Genomic DNA, 7,500 nt, shown 5'->3' on the forward strand with positions numbered 1-7,500 from the left:
AAACACACGATGGAGGCTCGTCGAGGATGACGAAGACTGGTTGTACAAGTCTTGTCAGCACTGTCGGGTGTGGCTCACGAGTCTGATTCGTGAACTGCACGCCCCAGAGCAGTGGGGGCACATTAAACCCGCAGCTGCCGGGATCTGGTCTGCAGCTTTCCTCAGCTGTCTTGCGCTGGTGAGTCTGCTTCGGTGGTCGTCCTTGAAGTTGCTCACTGGTGTCCTGGCGACTGGACGCCGGCCGATCCATTCACTAGCCTCTGTTTGAAGCTGCTTTGGAGGTGTGGGTGTGCCGCAGTGATGGAGATGTTCCTTGATGCAGTCCTTGAAGTGCTTCTGTGGACGTCCATTGGGATTTCTGTGCACTTTGAAAGGGCCCCGAAGAGAAGTTGATGTAGCAAGCGGCATTGATGTATCCAAATCGCATGGCCATTACAGTAAAACTGCACTTTCAGGATCAAATCTTCGATGCTCGTAAACCCGGATCTCTCCAATACCTCCATGCTGGTCACACTGTCCTGCCAGCTGATGCCCATGATAGACCGCAGCGAGTGCATGTGGAATTTCTCGAGTTGGTGGATGTGTTTCCTATACAGGACCCATATTCTACATCCATAGAGCAGACTGGAGAGCACAACAGCTGTGAACACCTTGAGCTTGGTTGGCAGCTTGATGTTGTGGGGGTTCAGGGTGCGTGCTTACAGTCGCCTTAGAAATTGACTGGCTTTGCTAATTCTTGCAAAGTTCTACTTATCCAGGGACTTACCAGAGGAGATGGCACTCCTCAGGAATTTGAAGAAGCCCACGTTTTTCTTTTTTTATAATTTAATTTTATTTTATTTTTTTGTTACCCCATCATCTGCACCGTTTCAGTGACATTACTCCCACGCCGCTCATTCAGATACCCCCATACACGGCCACACCCGGGTTCGTCCGTCAGTTCCAGCGCCGGCAGTCCGCAGGGAACCATCGATGTTAGGTCGCCAGGAGGCTACACACCAGAGGAGACCCTGCACTGCTGCTGAGTCACTTCGGTGGTGTTCAGTGGTGCCTGTTCTGATTTAACGTACTCAGGACATCACCTACTAAGCCCCCTACTAACGACAATAATGGATTAGTCGTGGAGCCAGACTGAGTGAGCGTCCCCCCCCCCTCCCCGAGTGGAGACCGCTACCACGTCCCTCAAACAACAGCCTCCCATGAATCTGCCGACACTGAAGACATTGACAGGACTCACCCCAAGCACAGAAGTGGAGGGGTATCGAAACTGAGGTAACCATGAGAACAGGGCATGAAAGGCCACAGACTTTGAGAACGTTTTGTTTATATTGATGATGATGGAGGAGGTTGACGATGACGATGTTGCTATGGAGGTCCATTTTGGTTTGGGACTGTGTGACAAGAGATACAGACACCTGCAGTGTTGGTCAGGTAATTAGAGACGATTTTATGTGTTTGTTAAATTTCAGTATGATAGTATATAACAAGTTCTGAATATTTCACAGAGAGAGAGGGACAGAGACAGAGAGAGACACATACATGCTTATATTTATCTATATCTATATCTATATAATATGTATGTATACACACACACACACACACACACACACACACACACACACACACACACACACATATATATATATATATATATATATATATATATATATATATATATATATATATATATATATATATATATATATATGTATATATATATATATATATATATATATATATATATATATATATGAAGACAAATAAATCCAAGCCCAGATGTCTTGGGTTTTCCATCAAGAAGCGAAAGAAGCGTCAGAAACAATCTTGGTCTTTTAACTTTTAACCTGTAAAATCTATTTCCAAATGCAGTGGGTTAGTGACAACAGGCAGGAACAACGGTATACAGTGGACACTCTGGACACACCTGGACGACCTTGACTTCGCTGATGACCTGGCGCTCCTGTCACACAACCACAGCCAGATGCAGGACAAGACCACTCGCGTGGAGACCACGTCAGCCAGGACAGGGCTCAAGATCAACAAGAAGAAGACCGAGCTGATGAAGATCAACACCACTGCCAACACACCAGTCACGGTCAGTGGAGAGCCCATCAGGGAGGTGGAGTCTTTCGTCTACTTGGGAAGCGTGATTGACCGACAGGGAGGCACGGACCGAGACGTCACAGCCAGAATCGGCAAGGCAAGAACAGCTTTCATCATGCTCAAGAGCATCTGGGCATCTGGAGCAACCAGTATGAAAACCAAACTCCGCATCTTCAAATCCAATGTGAAGTCAAATCTGCTCTATGGATGCGAGACATGGCGGACAACACAGACGATGCAGCAGAAGATTCAGACATTCTTCAACACCTGTCTGAGGCGCATCTACAAGATCCGATGGCAGGAGAAGATCCGAAACGAAGATCCCTGGGAGCGAGCGGGACAGGAACCAAAGGCCAAGCAGATACTGCGGAGGAAGTGGGGCTGGATCGGACACACCCTCAGGAAGCCAGCGTCCAGCATCACACGCCAAGCCCTGACCTGGAACCCGTTGGGAAAGAGGAAGAGAGGCCGGCCTCGCAATAGCTGGAGGTGAGACACCGAGGCAGAGCTGAAGCAGCAAGGGACCAACTGGACTGGAATGGCCAGAACAGCCCAGAATAGAGTGTGATGGCGAGGGGTCGTCGATGGCCTATGCTCCACCGGGAGCGATGGGCATAAGTAAGTACGTAAGTGGGTCAGTGGTTTAAAGAATAATAAATCCAATCCCAAATGTCTTCGTTTTCTGTAAAGTATTACAAAAAGCATCAAAAACAGTTTCGGTTAACTTTTAAAACGGATTTGCACTCGGAGTGGGATAGTTGCTATATCTATCTGTCTATCGATCTATGAATATATATATATATATATATATATATATATATATATATATATATATATATATATCTGTCGAGAGTGGGAGAGAGAGAGAGATGAAATATATGCAGCACATGGCCCAATGAAAACTAAGGATCCTTTCAAGTAACTTTCTATTTCCAGTTGTTATTGAGTCAGCACATCTTGAAGCTACTCCACCTGAATCCGATCTGCATGAGACTCCATCCATTTTAAAAGCTGAGATTCTTTGGATTTTCCCCACTTTTCCGTCAAAGTGTTTAATGTATACATAAAGGGGTTAACAGCAGAGTTTAAAGGTAATACAAATATTGCTAAAGCCACATTCACTTCACCAGGGATGGGAAAACCAGCCAGTGCAAACATTCCACACAATCCAATAGGAAACCAGCACAAGAAATCTGTAACTGCGATGGTTATCAACCGCTGAGCTATGGTTATATCTTGTGATACTTTGGTAGAGTTAGTCTTCAAAGCATTAGTCTGTATGGACCAGTAAATGAATACCTGACCCACAGAGATGAATAAAAACAACACAAAATTGAGAACAATCATTACACTGAAAGAATACAATTTTCCTTTGAACTCTTGTTTCGTTACTGGCAGCGGAATACAGATAGCCGTCTGGCTGTAAAACTCCCAGTGTGATGTCACTGGAAGTAAAGGCAACAAGGCAAGGAACCAGCCAGTCAGCCAGATCAGTAGACAAACAACAGCTGCTGATTGTCGCTCAAATCGGAAAGTGCTGAATGGAAAGCAGAGGACAATAAATCGATCTAAAGTGATCAGGCAGATGATTAAAGCTGATGTTTCGCTGGATAACAGAGACAAAACGCCAGCAACAGTACAGGTCACGCTGTTTTTCCATGTGTCATCATAATGGAGATATTTGCCCCGTAACCTTTCATCAGCCACTCCTATAACACCCATGTAGACACCCATCAGAAAGTCAGCCATTGTAAGGTTGGTAACAAACACACTGAAGCCACTGGAAGTGGTCATGCCCTTTGCAAACAAACGTGCACAGAAACAGAAGACGTTACCAGACAATGCCAGACAGGTGATCAGCCACAGAAACCCACGGTATGTCCATGACTGCAGTAAATCTTCACACGATGAAATTTCGTCTTTGGGAGCAAAACAATACGAAGCCTGAAAATGGTCAGGGAGTATTTCATCACAACACAGTTTATAGTTATGTGATGAAATGAAGCGTAGATGGGAAAGCTTCTTAAAAATGTCAGATGGAAATGTTTTGACAGGACTATGCTCTATGTACAGATCAGTCAGCTGTGGAGTGTATTGAAAACCATTAGGACTTATGTTGTGAATAGAAGTATATGTTAAATTAAGTTTCTGTAATCGAAAAAAGTGTGTAAACGCTTTTGACTCAAAGCTTGTCAGTACTGTGTGTGACAGATCTATCAGCGTGAGAGCATTTTGTTGAAAATCGGAAGAAGAATCAGCATACACTGACAGTATAGGATTGTTAGACAAGGACAATGACTGTATATTTTCTAAACCAGTAAACGAGGTCATGTTGACATGCTGCAGCTTGTTACTGCTGAGGTCAAGGAATCTCAAATTGAACAACTTCATTTCAGGCAGGAGGGACAGAGAACACCTAGCAAGAACCAGACGAATGAGATAGGAGTTACTGTTCACATCAGACAGTGTCAGACCTGAACCTGTGGCATCCAATGAACGGATCTGAAGGAAGGGATCAGCTTGGAAAGGCTGTACACAGAGAAAGGTGTGAACCTGACACAGGCAGCCTACAGGACAGGTAGCACTGCACCATAATTCATCATCAAGCATTGGGCAGTGAGGCCAGCCATCACACACGTGGTCACTGTGTACACATATCATGGAATGTCGACATCGGAGAAGCCCTGGACATGTCAATTCCTCACATCCCTCTTCATCCCCGTGCTCCATACAGTCATGAAACCCATTGCATCGTGTGTAAATAGGCAGACAGTCATTGAATTCTCCTGGACAACGATAATGACTGTTTGGACAAGACTCGCTGGGATTCATTGGAGTTGAGATGAAATGCGAAATTCTATTGAACATGACAAGGACAGGAGATATAATGCGTTTCTTAATAACGAGTTTCCTTTTGAAAACAGAACAGCTCCTTTCGTCTGATTCGTCCTGACAATGTGACAGTTGATCACACACATTGTCATAGGATATACACTGACCGTTTTCACACGTGTAAACAGTGCTGCTACAATGAGGATGCTTACAGAAAGATTCATCACTGGAATCAAGACAGTCAACTATGAAGTCACATACCAGGGAATATGACACAGTGGTTGTGTCTTCACTGCATGTGAATGTGGGGATTAGAGTGACGTGAAGATCTGTGTCATTCAGCAGAGTCATATACGATGGCTGATCAGAAACATGACAAGTGGATGTATACTGCTGACCACATGCTTCTCCACTGTTGGAGGCACAAGAGAGAAGTTTGTGATTCACTTGACCATCGTGGCACTCTGTCATATAGTATTGTTCTTTTGAGAGTGATACCTGTGTGTTGGCCAGAGGAATTTCGCGTGGAATGCTGGGTTCTTCTGTACTCTTGTTTGATTGGACTTCACAAGACACGCCATACTCACTCAACAGCATGCAGGTTCCACCAATAGTCTCCATAAGTGTCAGAGAAATTTGGAGACAACTGAGATAATTTCTCCAGTCATAAGAAATACTTTCAAATAAATGGTGGAAAACGGTTCTGTCTTCGCTGTAATCACTGTGTCTGTACATATTGGGCAGTGCTACATTGTTTGAATACAAACCTATCAGAATGTACAGAAAGCCATCCCAGTATCTCTTTGATTTGTTGCAAATAACACCAAATGGGTCAAACAGGCAGGTAGGAAAGCCCAGTGTGCCACCATGCAAATTACAATATTCGTTACCCTTTTTATTGATGTCTGATATGTTTATTAAGTATTGTTTCAGGTCCACTTTCATAACTAATTTGTAGCAACGGTCACACAAGGCCACCAACCCCTGACAGTCAGCACTACTGAAGGGACAGTGTTCTGTTTCATCTCGTCCATCTTCACACTCTGTCTTCAGGTTACAATCCATGTGGTGCTGAAAGCTGGAATAGTGCTCCACTGAACAGTTCCAAAACGTACTGGGTAGCTTCTGGGGTGCTTTACTTTCAGGGAAAAAAGAAAAGAAAAACTGAAAACATTGTGTGTTGGCCAGTTTGACGCAGTCGTCAAGTATAAAAGAAATAATGATTCGTGTGTCACTGAAACAGTACATAAAGGCAGTGTCACTCTCTGGTGTGTACGTATCCCAGAAACGAATTATGGTATCGGATCTACCATGATAACGATACAGATCAATGTGCAAATCATATGGTGAAAGCCTTTTCAGACTGATTATGAGTGGATGTCTGACAGGCACATAAAGTTTGTGCCACATCATGTACGTATAATTCTCACTTGTATTTCTTCTGAGTGTGAAGTATCCAGATGACGGTGATGTCATCACTAGAACCACCCTGGGTGCTTTGGATGTAATTGATATTTAGTTTTATTTTAATGAAAAGAATCACCTCATTCTATTGATGCATAAGTGAAACACCAATGGATATAATAGCCAGACATAAAAAAAAATTATGATATCATAAAATCATTAACCACTTTCACGCAATTTTGGTAAATTTCGAATGATTTGACAAATGTAATGAAGATTAATGAAGCAAGAGGAGTCTGTATTATATTCCCTGTTTGGTAAAATGTACATGTCAAGCTAATGGAAACTAGATCTGTTGATTTTCTCTGTTGGCCAAATTTCGTGGCTAACTCAGTGTTAAGACTCTCCTGCTAAGCCCGTCATCTGCTCAGCCAGTGAACCGAATTCCCAACCTTAAGCGTTGTATAGCCAATACGTGACCAACGAAGTATGCCCCATGTGAACCACAGCGACAGGTAAGTATATGTTTAGCCAAACATGAAATATAATACAAACTCCTTTTTTATATAGTTTACTGTACCATGTCAAACTGGAGCAGAACTCAAAGCAAAATGAGTAGCGCAAAACCAATTGGGGTCGCATGGAGAGCATTTGGAACAGTTACAGCTGTGATATCAGTGACAAAGAAAATCCCCCTGGAACAATCTTCCGTGCTCACAGGGAAATCCTTGAGATATAAGATTAAGGGATTTCCCGAACACAAGAAGACAGCGTCCAGAACACATCAAAGAGGCACGTAGTGTTGATATGCCGCCGAAGTGGCACCTCGTGTGCTCTCAGATTCAAGCAAATAGTATATCTCTGGGCCTGCCAGAATGAACTGAGAAATCCAAGTAGAAAAGTACAAACGACATGGTGTACATTGACTACACAAGACTGTCAATAATGTGGATTGGTCTGTTCATTTTGTAATGTACAGCGGGAGGACTAATGCAACTCACAAAAAGTCGACAATGCTCACAAAAAGGAACAGTGGTGCATTGCGATTATTTCACATCACAAAATAATGACCCTTATTGCTGTATAAAGTAGGTAGAAAAACACGGATCGGATATTCCTTTGCAAAAAGCAATTGCAAACAAATAGTGTGTTTAATTGTAT

The 7,500-nt window shown here is 43.3% G+C and overlaps 1 protein-coding gene across 1 annotated transcript in view; it reads left to right on the forward strand.

Annotated features, from left to right (window-relative positions):
• LOC143301971 (uncharacterized) overlaps positions 1-7,500 on the forward strand; it is a 53,768-nt gene that overhangs the window by 10,757 nt on the left and 35,511 nt on the right. The window lies entirely within an intron of this gene.

Source organism: Babylonia areolata, chromosome 28 (assembly GCF_041734735.1).
Source record: "Babylonia areolata isolate BAREFJ2019XMU chromosome 28, ASM4173473v1, whole genome shotgun sequence".
In the NCBI taxonomy this organism is placed as follows: Eukaryota; Metazoa; Mollusca; class Gastropoda; order Neogastropoda; family Buccinidae; genus Babylonia; species Babylonia areolata.